This window comes from Pyxicephalus adspersus, chromosome 6 (assembly GCF_032062135.1).
Source record: "Pyxicephalus adspersus chromosome 6, UCB_Pads_2.0, whole genome shotgun sequence".
Classification (NCBI taxonomy): domain Eukaryota; kingdom Metazoa; phylum Chordata; class Amphibia; order Anura; family Pyxicephalidae; genus Pyxicephalus; species Pyxicephalus adspersus.
In genome coordinates, this window is record NC_092863.1 from 14,143,164 (window position 1) to 14,157,770 (window position 14,607).

The 14,607-nt window shown below is 39.6% G+C and overlaps 1 protein-coding gene across 7 annotated transcripts in view; it reads left to right on the forward strand.

Moving 5' to 3' along the window:
* Positions 1-584: 584 nt before the first annotated feature.
* The window catches only part of GPATCH8 (G-patch domain containing 8), a 40,423-nt gene continuing 26,400 nt past the window's right edge, over positions 585-14,607 (forward strand). For 2 of the 7 annotated variants that reach the window (XM_072414637.1, XM_072414640.1), the window contains exons 1-2: positions 585-607; positions 12,001-12,075. The gene's annotated coding sequence lies outside the window, so the exon portion shown is untranslated. Of the gene's footprint in view, positions 608-11,995; positions 12,076-13,525; positions 13,564-14,607 lie in introns of those variants that run through there. The other 5 variants (XM_072414638.1, XM_072414636.1, XM_072414644.1 and 2 more) reach the window with 5 other exon arrangements.

The window sequence follows — 14,607 nt, forward strand, 5'->3', positions numbered from 1 at the left end:
TATAAGATGACATAAACCCCTTCCCAACCTCAGTCTGTAGATTACATTCACAAGCATAGTGCATGCACCTAGTCTGAGCTATCCAATCACAGAATAGCAATCATAAAACAATCGGCATTTCCTGATCATGTGATCACCATGACCTCCAATTATGCCTTTGTTTACAAACAATCCTTTCTGTAGCTGGCACAGCATCCAGAGGCAAAGTGATAGCTGAAGCCAGTCTGTTTCAAATGTCATTGGGATTTTTACTTTTTAAAATTAAAATCAAAAGGGACCAAGTAAGCCTCATATGTCCTTAAAACATTTAGGTTAATGAGTTATTGTGAAGTAGTTTTTTGCACATACTGATGCTGGGTTTGGGTGACCTCTGGTTATTAAAGGGCAATGTTTAATTTAGTTTTGGCACATGTAATGACATTGGTGCTCGCTGAAGCACATTAAAATACACAAAATGTGTGTAGGTGTAAAGTACAACCAAGTTTTATATCAACACTCCAAGCCCCAGACCACAGGGCTGATTATTACTTCCAATCCAGTAAAACGAATCCAAAGTCAGTTCAGCAGCCGACCAATTTTGGGGTTTCATTTAGAAGTGGAGGTTTTGGTGAGTTTTTTTGAGTGGACGATAAAACAAATCTGAATAGATGATCTGTCTATGCTGTGATTTTATAATCTCAAAAGCAAAATGTTGCACACATGTTAAACTGTATTTGCTCTTCCAATAATATTCAAGAAAACAAGCTTGGTCATACACGATTGTCAGCATGTTCTATACTTACACCTCGGTACTTTTTGTGCTGTGTTTACAATGATAATATTTTATGAGTGTGATAACTTTGTGTCTTTACAATGCAGCAACTTATTTGGAATCCCTGCCAAAGCTGAGCACAAAAATGCAATGGCTGCTCCACCTATGATATCGGGATTGTCACACCCACCGCCGCCACTTTCAACATGTTTCTGTGTTGAGTTTGGCTTTGGAATGTGGTGCACCTAGGGTGGTGTGTGATTGATTGCAGAGACTTTCCATGCAGTTGGAATAGGAACATGGATGTGCTTGTCATTGCTGTAGGGTTAACCCTAGCACAACATGAGTGCTGGATAGTTACATTTCTTGCCCGTGATTGTAAAAGCACAACTCTTTTTTTTTTTTTTTTTTTAGTTCCACTTTTAGGAATCCATAATCAGGCAGTTCATTATTGTAAAAGGGACAGGCAATGTCCCTTTTGCAATAATCTATCTAAGCTGCCTGATCGCTCTTGGTTTCTGGCAGAGAAAGCCAAGCTGCGCATCGTCGGTTTTGGTTGATGAGATACTCTGCAATCCCGGCTTCCTCTGCTTGTGTCGGGAATGAATTCCAGTTAGGTCAAATCAAAGCCTGGCGACTCAAGATTGATTATCACAAGGAGAAGACGAAGGAGATGGTGGCTCCCTACGAGGGGTGACAAAGGAGTAATGTGGGGTTTAGTTCAGCTTTAAAGAGGGAGAAGTATTAGATATCCAAAATTTTAAAATTGTCACCAAAACAGATGAGTAAGTCTTCTACTTGGAGCACCAGTGTTCTGGTGACTATTGTCTAACCGAGAAATACCCCTAAGATTGGGGTGATTCTTCTCTATTCTAGACAGGAAAAAAGCTATACTATCCTTTAACAATTAGGGAAGTTTTTGTTAACAATTTCTCATAATAATTTTACTCTGTTAGCTTTTGTTATGTAATGTTTATTCCGTCTTCCTGTCCCGGAACACAGATTCTGTAAACATATTTCAGACCACAAGACTAAAGCAAGAACGCGTTGGGTCCTCTCTTAGGTCAACTGCAATAGTATTTGTTTGCAATAATAAGGACAAGTTCACATCAGTTCCTCTTTGTAATTTGCATGTGTATGTAAACTTCTGTCTTTAGATTTATCCGGAGCAGATCAAAATCAAATCAAAAGGCAAAAAGGTGAAATCAAGTTCAACTAGTTTTATATATTTTAGTTTTTGTGGAATAAATATATCGGCTCCCAAATCATGATCAACTTTGCCATTTATAGTCAGTTGGCCCAGCGATGCTTTTGTTTATCAATGGTAAAATGCACGCACTCAGTAACTAGAAGTGATGATTTTCAGCAGACTTTTCGGTACATTGGGGACAGAAGAGTTCTGGGGGTAAAAAATCCCACTGCACCCTCCCTATTAGAAAACAATAGCGGTCATCGGAGCACAGCCGTTCAAATGCTAAATTTTCGCTCGTTTGGGGCATTGAGAACCTAGCGCGTGTTACCTTTGGTATTTTAGCTGTGTAATAGTACCTGTTTGTCTATAAATATTCCTTCTGTACACTTTCTTAGAGACACAAGATCAAATTTACATGACACGGCCGATCATGGTTGAAGTGGGCACATATTTATAAAAGCATCACAGGCTTGCCAAACATCCCTCCTCAGGTATAAAGTTCTGAGGCTTCGGTTTTCTTTTATGGTAGAAGGATTTTGGGATAACTAGAAAATCGGGGTTACTGCAGAATTTTCCAGCTCCTCTAGCCCGACCTAGGTGTGTAAGACTTTTGGCATGATTTTCATGCAAGATAGCTGCCAAGACATTGGTTTTGATAAAGAATTCTAGCAAACGTCCTGGCATGTCACTCCTTGCTCTCGCTTCCTATCTCCAATCTCTTTTAATGCAATGTTAAAGCCGACTCGTAAGCAGGAAGTACACCCACAAAATTATCAGTTGTATAGAATTTCCTCAGCTGTGCCCAGGGGGAAAAAATCTGTGACTTTTCTGCCATGGTGACGATTTCTCAAGACAGAAGAAATGCCGATCTGTCTTAACTCGATAATAACTCTTGCTGTAATTTTTCTAACCAGCACAAGAAATTCCTGCTGGGATCTGTTTACTGGCCGCAACACATTCACCCAACTGTTACGTTTTTAGTAAACTCAGTGTAGTATAATTTTCATACTTGATGAGACTGAGACACCTTTATAATATGTTGGGGTCATTTAGCATTAACTATGTACTGGGTGTATCTGTTCCCGGAGAAATAAGCAGGCTGCTATTGCAAACCTTGGCAGCTTATGTTTGTTCTTTTAAGGGACAATCCACCTTGCAGTCCAGTTTTCACCCACAAGTCCTCTGCTGAATGGCTGTAATAGAAGAAGTAAAATGAATGCATTTCTAAATAAACAAAAATAAGTGTTGACTTAGTTTTAAAATATGAAGTTATATAATGTGATATAAGAGTGAAAACGTCCCATAAAAATGAGCAGTGTGACAGTACGTGGGTTAAACACTCTGTTGGCTGCAGGTGCTGCTGATGCTTCTATTTGGAGAAACTGTCGCCCATCCTCAGCTGTTCACAAGTATGTCCCCTTTCCCAGTAATAGTTTTGGCGTGTCATGAGAATGAATGTAGTTAGAAGATGATGACACCGAGCGTTGTGTCATTGTGCTGCATGCTCTGGTGTTTAAAGCAATATTTCTTTCAAACATGGAAATGTTCATTTAATCTTCGGTCTCTCAATCAGGGTTCTCTTGAACTTTAGGGGTTCCTCCAGAGATTACTAGAGGCTCTTAGAGCACTGAGCAATTTTTGCCTCTCAGGTCAGTTTAAGAAATACCAATGATCTTTTTGGCTATCTGTATAGATCACGTTCTTCCAAATGGCCAGCAAAGTAAGAGGCATTCGTCCCACTGATCGCTACTTGCAATGCAAGGTGCCAGGTAAAATTAAAGAGCTGGCTTGAGAAACACTGCCTGTGCTGAAATAAAATACTAAGCCATGTTCTCAAACCTCATACTCCACTTGTAGGACTACAAAACTCCACACATCTGTTCATTAAGACTTTTAAGGGGCTGTTATGTAGTTCTGTAGAGAAGGAGCTACATAACAGTGGATGATGTTGCTTGAAATTTTTTTTGTGAGGTAGTGTTTGTAATGGGAAAATGTTTGTGTACTGCATATACTAAAACATATCTTTTAGTGAAGACAAGGTTATGTTCTGATTCACAGGGGCAGCTTGTTCTTAGTAGCATCTCTAGTTTATACCATGAAGCTTAGAGTTGGCAAACTCTGCATGGATAAGCTGCATTCTGTTATAATCCTTTCCATTGTGTTTCCCAGCCTAGTGATGTAATAACGTTCATTGGAGAAGCCAGTCTGACCTTTTTAGGAGTAAGCAGCGCACACTTGGTATTTAGGGTATGCGACCAGGAAACTTTTCTCCATGCTCGTTCTTATAATAACAGCATCTTGTAGTCCTCTGACTCAGCAGGGGCCCGTCACTTCTATGTGCCTCTTACCAGTTCTATGCTGCCTGTTCCATAGAACATTCTACAGTTATCTGTTGTATTTTACCTCCTCTATTCCAGCTCCAAACAAGTGGTCGGGGGTTATTTCATACATATGTATCAGAGGCCTTAATCCTCCGGATTACTGGAGTCTGCTTAAAGAATAAGTAGATGCACTGGTGGACGGTAATATGGCAAAATCTGAGTTTCTGACCTACATAATAACAAGCTCAAAGTAACCGAGCCGTTTTATGTTTATAGAGGCTGTCCAGAAAAGTGTTGGTTGCAAGGCAGGCTAGGAATACGATGAGGCCATATCTTATCTGTAGATAACTCGTTGAAACCGTTTTTCTATATTTTAACCACAAGAATTGTGTGCAGTAATTTGAAGGGTCTTGCATTGGGTAGCTGCTTGTTCAGCATGGCCCAGATGAATAAAAATGTTAGCTGTATGGTTACAAAGTCCAGTGTTTCCCCCAGAAATTTTTTAAAATGGGTGGGAAGAAGCCGCAGGCAAGTGGTGACTTCTGTATTGTACCCCCCTGAAATCAGTTGGGTGGTTACTGAAAGGTGCCGGGTGGTGCGCCCTGCTAAAAGGGGTTTGGGGAGGTCACTGAAGTCATATCATGGAATGCTGTATGTTCTGCTGTCTCAATATCAGGTTCTAACCGAATTAATATTTTCAAGCAAGTTAGGTACTGGGTTTGTGAGGTTCTAGCTATCAGTAATACAAAAAAAAGACAGAGGTCCTTTTATCCAAAAACAGTGGTTGGGTTTTACGTTGATGAAGATAATAAAATCCACCAGGCAGGTATTCCCTCATGACAAAACACAGAAACAATATGAAAATTTTCACAGAACAATATGTACTCCATCATCTTTTTACTAAAGCACGTGTGATTCTGCAGTTCCTGTCTTTTTTAAATTACATGTTAGCAAAGCAAATCCATGACTTTCAGTGTAGTATATTATTAAAAAAGATTTTGGCCTAATGTTTCCTTACCTGGTAGATAAGGAAAGCTCCAGTGTTGTCCGCAATGAACCATTAGCTCCCCACCCCCAACACCATCTGGCTTTACACTCGCCACCATCATCTATAGCCTGTCGCTGGACTGCTTTCACTGGTCACAAGTATGATTACTTTTTGTAGAGTACTAATGCATAAATAATATACTGGCCATGGCAGATAAGAGAGACTAGGCATCTCTATGACAGGCTGAGCTGTGCAGAAGGCCTATGTGATTTCACAAATGGCATTGCTTGGGAAGTAAGCAGCTGTTTCTAGAAGCCTCAGCGCATATGTCCTGTCTCCATTGAACTAGCATTGGATATTAAGTGCGACTGTTCCACTATTGCCAAATGTGATCTCTGCACACAAGGCCCGTTTACCACTTACTGTGCGTTATGCAGAATGTATAGCGTGAATCATTGCATAGCTGCTGAGAATGAATGGGCTGTATTATACAAACTCTCCTAACTGGGTTGTAGGATTCAGCAGATTGCGGATGCTCTGCCAGCCTTGCGTGCACCCCAGGGGTGGTACTGACACCTCAGGGGGTACTTCTGTGCATTATTCATTTTGGTATGAATTATTTAATTAGAAAACCCTATTATAGGAAAAATGTAGCATACTATATTTATTACTATAATTACATTTATTGATGTAAGATTTCATGCAGACTCCCCAGATTTCCATGGCCTTAGATCAGTGTTTCTCCTTTTTAACATTGGGAACCCCTTCTATAATTACCATATCCACAGGTCATAGTGTGTTGGTCGGTAGGAAAAATGTCACTCTTATGGATAGCAAAAAGATTGTTGATGTCGGTGGTAACCTTAGAGGTTAAAGTTGTTCATGGCTCAAGGAAACACCAGGCAACTTCTGGAGGAACTCTGGTTGGCAAACGCTGCCCCAGACTAACATTCATGATCATTTCTGATGAAAGGACAAGTGTTGGTACAGGTGTCGGCTGTGCGAGATCACGAACTATCCTGATCCCCCTCTCCCCATCCCCATAGAGTAGAACAGCCGATCAGCATGTCTGATACAACTGTCATTGTTTCTGGAGACAGTCATTGAGGCTATACATTCTGCTAATGAGAATTTTTGATGTGGTTTTCACTTTTTACTTATACTTTTTTTACTTATGTTTTATTAATATATATTCTTGTTGATAGTAATGCTCTTTTTAAGAAATAAAGTAAAATCAATGCACATTTTAAATTACTGCAGAGGTTTCTTTTTATAATATGCTCACCTTTTTTTTTCTTTTCATATACAGCCCATTTCTATCAGCATGCATTCCCTTTTGCAAAGGTCGCATAGCTTTACTAAAGTTGGGCTTTACATGGTGATAATGGCAGATTACTCCCATGCAATGGCTTCCTTAAACGAAGTTTAGGCTATTAAGCATGGCCAGTAAAGTCCTGCACATTCCTGCAGTGGTCCTGGGAATATTGTGTGCAGTTACCCCCTAAACTCTCCCAGGCACCATTTGGGCTTGGTGAGATGCAGTGCTGGGATGGGAAAGGGTTATGTATTCCTTTTCCAACAGAGTTGCTTAGTGGCTTTAGAAGGCTCCAACGGTGCTTAGAATTTTACAAGAACGCCTTCAGTGGGTTGCTGTTTTACTCTGCATAGACATGATTCCAATATGGAATGAACCCGAGAACAAAGGCAAGTCACCTGTATTGCCTGTTAACCTTTTTTTCATTATTATTTATAAACAGAATTTATGTTGCGCCAACAAATTACGCAGTGCTGTACATTAAATAGGGATTGCAAATGACAGACTGATACAGACAGTGACACAGGAGGAGAAGAGGGCCCTGCCCCGAAGAGCTTACAATCTAGTTGGTCTTTTCCCTAACTTGCCATGCCTAGATCTGTGCTGTCTTTCTGAAGGTGGCTATCATTCTTCTTGATGTTAGAACTATCCGTTGATGACTGGAGAACTGTTCACCAATGGTGGAGGTGCAGAAACACACCATAAATAGAGAATTGGAGAGTAAGGGCCTCACCAAAACCATTCAATCCAATTACCCTTGCAAAGCAAGTCTTTATTTTTTGTGTCCACATTTCGGCTTAAATATGTAACAGACATCTGATTACTAAAAATCTCAGTCCCTATCTTTTAATAGAGCTCAGCTGACCCGGTGATTGTACAGTGAACCCCGCTCAGCCCAAATAAGGGTTTTGTTTGCACAGTGCTTGCATTAATGTTGACTTGATTATCCATGCAGAGATCTCGGTGCATACAAGGACACTGTGGGAATAATTGTAGCTGGAAATGACGAGGAGGAGCCAAAAAGGGTTTTCAGAGAATATCTTATTCTTCCTATACAATATTAATAGTAAATAGAATGCTGATTGCTATGGCCAATTCTTCCTCCTCCAGGGTGTGTTTTTCCCAGATATATCTGCATTTCCAAGAGGCTCTCCCCACTTCGGTATCAGCAATCGCTGTTATAAATGATAAATTGCTGGTTTCCAGAGTGCTGCTCTTCTTTTCATCTTCTGTTCTATTTCTCACAGCGTTGGCTATACTGAAAATTATTATTATTATAAAATGCAGATCTTGCTGTGTAGGAATTTGTTTTTTTTTTTTTTAGAACGACATATTTTAGCTCTAATATGCTAACCTGAACCTCGTCCACTTTATTGTCATAAACCTCATCTTTTAACACCTTTTTTACCTATAAAAGAAAGTCATTCTTTTGGATTGTGTTGCTGGCAGGTTCTATCTAGTCTTAGGCTAAGTACACATGTGCAATAATTGTCGTTAGAAAATGAACAACTACTAGGACAACTGTTCGTATCCACGGACATTCCTCGTTCATCGGCATTGTTAGCCTGTCATTGTACACTTTTTTTTGTTAACGATTATCAAACGATCGGACATCGTTATTTTCCAGCGACAACTATTGCTTGGCATTTATGTGCATAGCCCAACATAGGCTTGACATCCATGCCGAAATCCTAAAAATACAATACAAATTCAGCAGGAAATGCACTTTTATTTAAAGTATTAATTTTTCAGCCTCCCCAGTGTTGTATAACAGAAACTGTCCGACTAACTGTAAATAAATGCCTTTCTAAAATATTGTTTAGACCTTAAATTGGTCATTCACTCTATTGGTGAACATTTTCAGTAGATTGGGTCGCCCGTCCGCCATTGGAATGCTTTGTAAGGCCATTATGAGTCCGGTCTTCTTATCCTCCATCAGTACCTGACCCCAACAGGCACACAAAATCCCAGGGAAAGCCTTCTAAAAATCGTCAAGGCTCAATTTGGTAAAAATGCCAGTTGTTAGAATTGAGCCATGCAGTTACTGTAAAGATATGTCCTAATATAAGAAGTAATTGGAGACGTAGTTCATTGTGCATGCTTCACTATTCTGTGACTGTGAAAATTGTGAAACCAGACTTAGTCATGTGAATTTCAGTTTGTAACTGATGTCCTCTTGTAAAATGTATTTTTTTCTTCCTTCACCACTCTCCCTTCCTCCTCCTTGTTTTGCTTTTTAGCTCAGCACTGAGACTTTTATACACACTAACTGTGAGGTAAAAAGGTCACAGTCTGCAGGAGCTTAAAACCGTTCAAGGCAATAATTCCCCAAATGTTAATTACATTTTATGCTGTATAAAAATAATAATCGCCCACCTATTACACAAGGGGGTCCCCTACCGCCGGCCTCATCCTGCGCCACCATTTTTGTTCTGTATGTTATTGGGATCCAACTTGCTTCCTTGTCCCCATGGACATTTGTGGTGCTTGATCTAGGGCTGTTGAATGTTGCCCATGATGAAAAACAACCCAGTGATTGCAAGATTTTATCTGGGTGAGGAAGGAAGAGGGAGGTTACCTCCTAATCATACAAAAAGCAAATAAAATAATGTTGGCATTTTAGCAAGGTGGGGTTAGAAAATTAGCTAAGATATACTTTAGCAGTACCTGGACCTCTGCATTTTGTGAAGGTAAATCTGCACAATAGTGAAGTCATCATGCTCTCTGATCTCCTCCCTTTTTTGTTTCAATCAGTTTTATTGAGTTTTCAAAAAAGAGATACATACAACACATACGACATATTTAACATAGCAGTGTTGAGCTTCGTATGAACAAAAAAAAAAAATAATAAATCCTAAAATCGACATATACCCTGAGAATCATAACAATAAACAGTAGGAACCTTTATGGGTCCGAATTGCACATATTGGTACGACTACATAGAAAACAACATAAATTCTCGTAGAAGCATATGCCACAAAATATAATCTAATAATCTAGTTAACAAACAATAAGAGATAAGCAAACATATATACCACAATAGCCCTAGGGGGAAGGGGTGGGAGATGGTACACAAAGCAGATATATTAGATTAGAGAAGGTAGAAAATAACCCTTAATGCCGGAGTAAAAATCTAACTAGCAATTATTATCACTCAGATACGTTTGGAATCGGGAAGATTCTTTAAACAAATCCCAGGTAGACCATGTTATTTTGAATTGTTCCATTCTATCATCATCCTCCGCAACCAACATTTCCATATAGCAGTTTTTTTCCAAGTTCAGAAACCCAGTCTGCTATAGAAGGAGCAACAGATTGCTTCCATATTCTCGGAATAACGGCCCTGGCAGCTGTGAGAAACTGACGTAAGACACCTTTTTTGATATTTTTGGGACCATAGCTGATCTCCCTTTTTATTATGTTTCTGGTAGCATAACTTGATTTACTCCTTGTGTTGTCTCTCCCAGCTAGTGTGCAATGCGTTATTGGAGGCTGATAGGAACTTTGTTTTAGGTTTATGCATCCCTTTTTATATCTTTACATACAGAATTGCTAAAATTATGTCTAAATGTCCATAAACACATCAGTAAATTTGTAGCAAGGTCCATATCTAAGTGCAAAACAACTCAATCCAAATGTGTTACTATGTGCACTTCTCTGTCATCAAAACTCTCTCTAAAAAGCCTGGACCTTTAATGCAAAAAGGTTATGTGATTTCAAAGTATGGGCACTTCCTGTTATGGTGGACACCTGTCTCCGAATTGGGCTCTGGTTGTATTACCCTGTGGCTACACACATTGTACAGGTATGGTCCACATAGTTCCACCTGGGAACATAATTCCATGTAGGAGTAAATGCATTTAAAACTGGAAATGACTATAAGGGATTACAGGAGATCAGTGGCCTGGCCTTGAAATGCTAGAAAAGTAAAAACAGCTTTTTAATGTCAATTTTTTCCCCTTTTAGCTGGGCGCACCACCTGGCACTTTTCAGTAGCCACCAAGCTGTTTTTGGCTAGTTACTGATGAGTTGGGGCTGGTACCTTACTACAATTTCTTCCCACCCCCACCCCTCCTAAAATTAATTTCTAGGTTCAACACTGAATGTGAAGGACTATGGCAGCTTCTTGATATACATATACATAATTGTGGTGGACACAAGTGAATCTGAGCCGTGAAAACTGGTGAATAATTTTTGCCTCTGCAGGACTTGAAAGATATATAAATCTTACATATCCTGTAGCATGGCAGCAACCTCATGAACATTTATGTTGATTTGAGGTGAACTTAGGCTCGAGTATTTTGCAGATTTTTATATTGCAAATCTTTTTGAAGCACTAATAAAGGGTGTTTGAGGGAAAAATGACTATCTAGAGGATAAGCAAAGCAAAACAGTTTCCTTTAAATCTGTGTCCCAAAAACCAAACTGGGGATAGCGCGCATGTTGAAGCCATCTGTAGAGGCCGATCCAGAACATCTTGGAAAAATTGACGCCTTAGTTGTTCTAATTGCCGAGTGGGTGGCTGAGTTCACATGTCGTGCACAAACACATTGTGTACGCAGGAAATCCAGCCAGCTGCCGTGTCCTCGGAGTCATCCCATCCATAGGATCTTAAAGTGTACCTGTCAGCAAAGAATAGGCATGGTAGTGTTTTTCCTAGGAGGAAGTTTGTTCATAAGCATACAGCTTGGTGACCAGCAATGGCCACTGAATACCCCTCTGGTCTGTAAAGCTGTCTGCATAGACCACATAGACGTCAGTAAGTTGCTGGTGCTGTGTGCATTTAGAGAACTTGGAGAACAAATATAGATGCAATCGCTATAGCACTATGTTCCACCTTCTATCACATATTGATCGGGGAGGATTGTATATTCAGATCTGAAATATAATCAGATAAATTAGGGGAGGGATTATAATATGGCATCTTTGCTTCGGATGCTTAAGGACATTGACCTGGTATACAATATTACTTCATTATACTTCTTTGGGCTACATTACAGCCTAGCTCACTCTTTTGTGTCCATCCCTGCACCCCTGCTCCATACTCTTACAACAATTTTAGCAAGTAGTAATAAATCATTATTACAAATTTATTTTTACTTTGAGTTTCACATTACTATTATTGCTCGGTTCCTCTCCTCAGTGGCTCTTCTGGTAGGGTAGCACTCACCGCTCATATCATTAAACGAGTAGCAGTCATTAAATTGATGATAAACAGCGCTGGCTTAGGAAATCATTGGTCTTTCTATATGATGCACTCATAAGAATTGACTCCAAAAATGCTGGTCATTAGGTTGGTGGGCATTAGGTCAGTGCTGGAGCTTGGAAAAGGTAAGTAGTGCTTATTTTCTGTATGTGGAGTTGGACTAGAATCTATATATATTAAATATTGTTTTTTCTAGATGATTCATGATGTGTGTTCTTTTCGTTTAGGGTAACCACTTTGACCAGTATGAGGATGGACATTTGGAGATAGAACAGGCCTCTCTGGACAAGCCCATTGAATCGGTAAGACTGTGCATTTTAGTCAGGCTTCATATTTGTATTTTTCTTTTTGTTTACTTGCCCACTGAGACAGACTTTAGAAGATCTAGGAGTCCAGCTTAAAGCAATCAATCATTGGTGGTTTTAAATTTATTTTTCTGGTTTTATTTCAATTTCTTTTGTTTTATTTTTGCTTTGCAAACTGTATAACTTTACAAATTGAAAAGACCCTGCAATTTCTGGCAGGCTTTTGGAAGTCTCGGCAATGTGGCTGGCCCTTTGCATGAGAGGTTAGAAGCATACGCCATTGTATTCATAGTCTAGAGTATAGGCGCTCTTTTATAAAGTTTTGGGAGCATCCACCTGTTTGTTTAAATTGTACGTGTCAGCCACACACAGGGAGGTGACTATCTTGGAAGTTCCACCAGTATTCATCCTGCAAGCCTTGTAGGAGTTGGTGTTTTATTGCAAAATATGACTTGCAAGTGGTCATCTTCTTGAAGTGTAGCAAGTTACAGGTCCACTTTAAGTTAAATGAACATTGATGCTTAGCTGGCACTTTCAGTTTCTTAATTCATAAAGGAGACTAAAAGTGTTTTATGGCTCTGTAAGCAGTGCCTTTTTTTTGTAGTTCTATGGGACATTTAAAGGTGACTCCCCCACCCCTTTTTTAACCATATTGGAATGATAGACCTCTTTTCAATATTGTCAGGCAAACAATCCTTATATATTCAGGTGACGCAGATTAGTAGGCCACCAGTATATATTCAGATAAGGTTCACTTGAGACTTCTCAGCATGGTGCTAGATCAATTTGGTCTTGGCTCATAGTATGCAAGGCAGTCCACAAGGCCACGTATAAACATCCCCTTTATATCTTTGTAAAGTAAAATAGTTTCTGTATATTCATTTTATAAAATTTAGATATGAATTAATTATTCTTTTCAATAAGAATTGGGAAAGATTTAGAAGTAAAATGGTATTTTTATGAAGTGAATTAAGGTAAGCAGTTAGAATACCAGGCCCTACATATCTCTGAAGTAATAAAATATCCCGGGTGGGAGCTCATGAAATCCCACTGGCTGCTAGGGCGGTGCAAAGACTAGACGCAGCTCTCTTACCATCCAACAGCCTTTACGATCAATCATCAGGACAAAGTACAAGGGGGTTAAGAAACCTGGTGGTAAGGCATTGCTGTGCTTTATCCAGTCCCATAGGGTTGCTTAAAAGCCTCTTTCTACCTATGTGGATAGGTTTACACACACAACCTGTTCATGTAGAAAATGCACTTATGTGGTAATGATTAACAGAATCTTCTATGGTCACTTTGCTACCAAGTCTGTGCGACCAGCTAAGCAGCAATGTACATCTCTGCCCAGTAGTAGGTCTGTGTTGTGTTTGTGTGTGTGTCTGTGTGTAGATGGTATACAGAACTTTACACAACTTTGGCCCTATCTGGCCTTTCTCTTCCACAGCAGTTGATCCCAATATTAGCTAAGCTGCTCATGACCTGGTTTGTATTGCACGCTCTGCCTTTTTAATTTACTTTTTACATTTTTTTTATATATATATATGATATACATTTTCCTATTTTTTATTTTTTCCTTAAGTCATTCCCTGCTGGGGGGAGTACAGAGTATTGGTGCTGTTCTCCCCAGCAGTGAAGGTTTTAATATTCTAGGACTTCTTTCCTCATTTCCTTACCCTTCTCCTTTCTGTTTTGGTCCAGTGAACACCACGTTTATCTTTGTGTGTATATATATTTATATATTCTTCCCTTTCTCTGCTATGTGCTGGCATGTTGCTAGCTAAAGTGCGCACAAGGTAATGCTGCAGAGGAGGGTACCACTGCACTTGGAGCTCCAACATAGAGACAAAGAAATTTCAATATGCTTTTTCTGTCCATAATATTTAGCAAATAGGGAAAAAAAACACACAGGACATGTCTGTCCCCTGGCGACCATTGGGATGCCTTAACTTGGTTGCTACATCTCTTTAAAAAGAAGATAAAGGTAAGCTTCGGATAATCTGTTACTCCTCCACTTTGTTGAGGGGTCACTTCATAGACGGATAATATAGTTTAAAGGCAGCATGTCCTCTTTGATGGCAAGTTCCTAATAATGGAAACTAATGCATCCCTTCGGGTAGCAAGTCAGTGGAAGGACAGGCTCTCTAGCACCTACCCCATCCCTCTATTAAACAGATTCTAGTGTGTAGTAGGGTTTTCTTGGTCACAAATTTAGGAGACTTTTTCGTTATACATATCATTACAAAGACGAACCTCAAAGTAAGATCCTGAAACTGAACCTGCAGCTTTTGTGGCTTTGACCGACAACCTCTCCACCCAGCATTAATACCCTGAAAGCAGAGATGGCTAGCCCAATGATGAAAGTTGGAATAGGCATAGCAAAGATTGCTGTCAGTCATACAAGTTACCATGCATATAGATCTTGGCAACAAATGTGCTGTATTTCTTGTACATAAACCGCACATACATAAGATAGGAAATTGGTAATGGACAACCTTTGATGATCAAGGTTTGTAAAGGCCTCTTTAC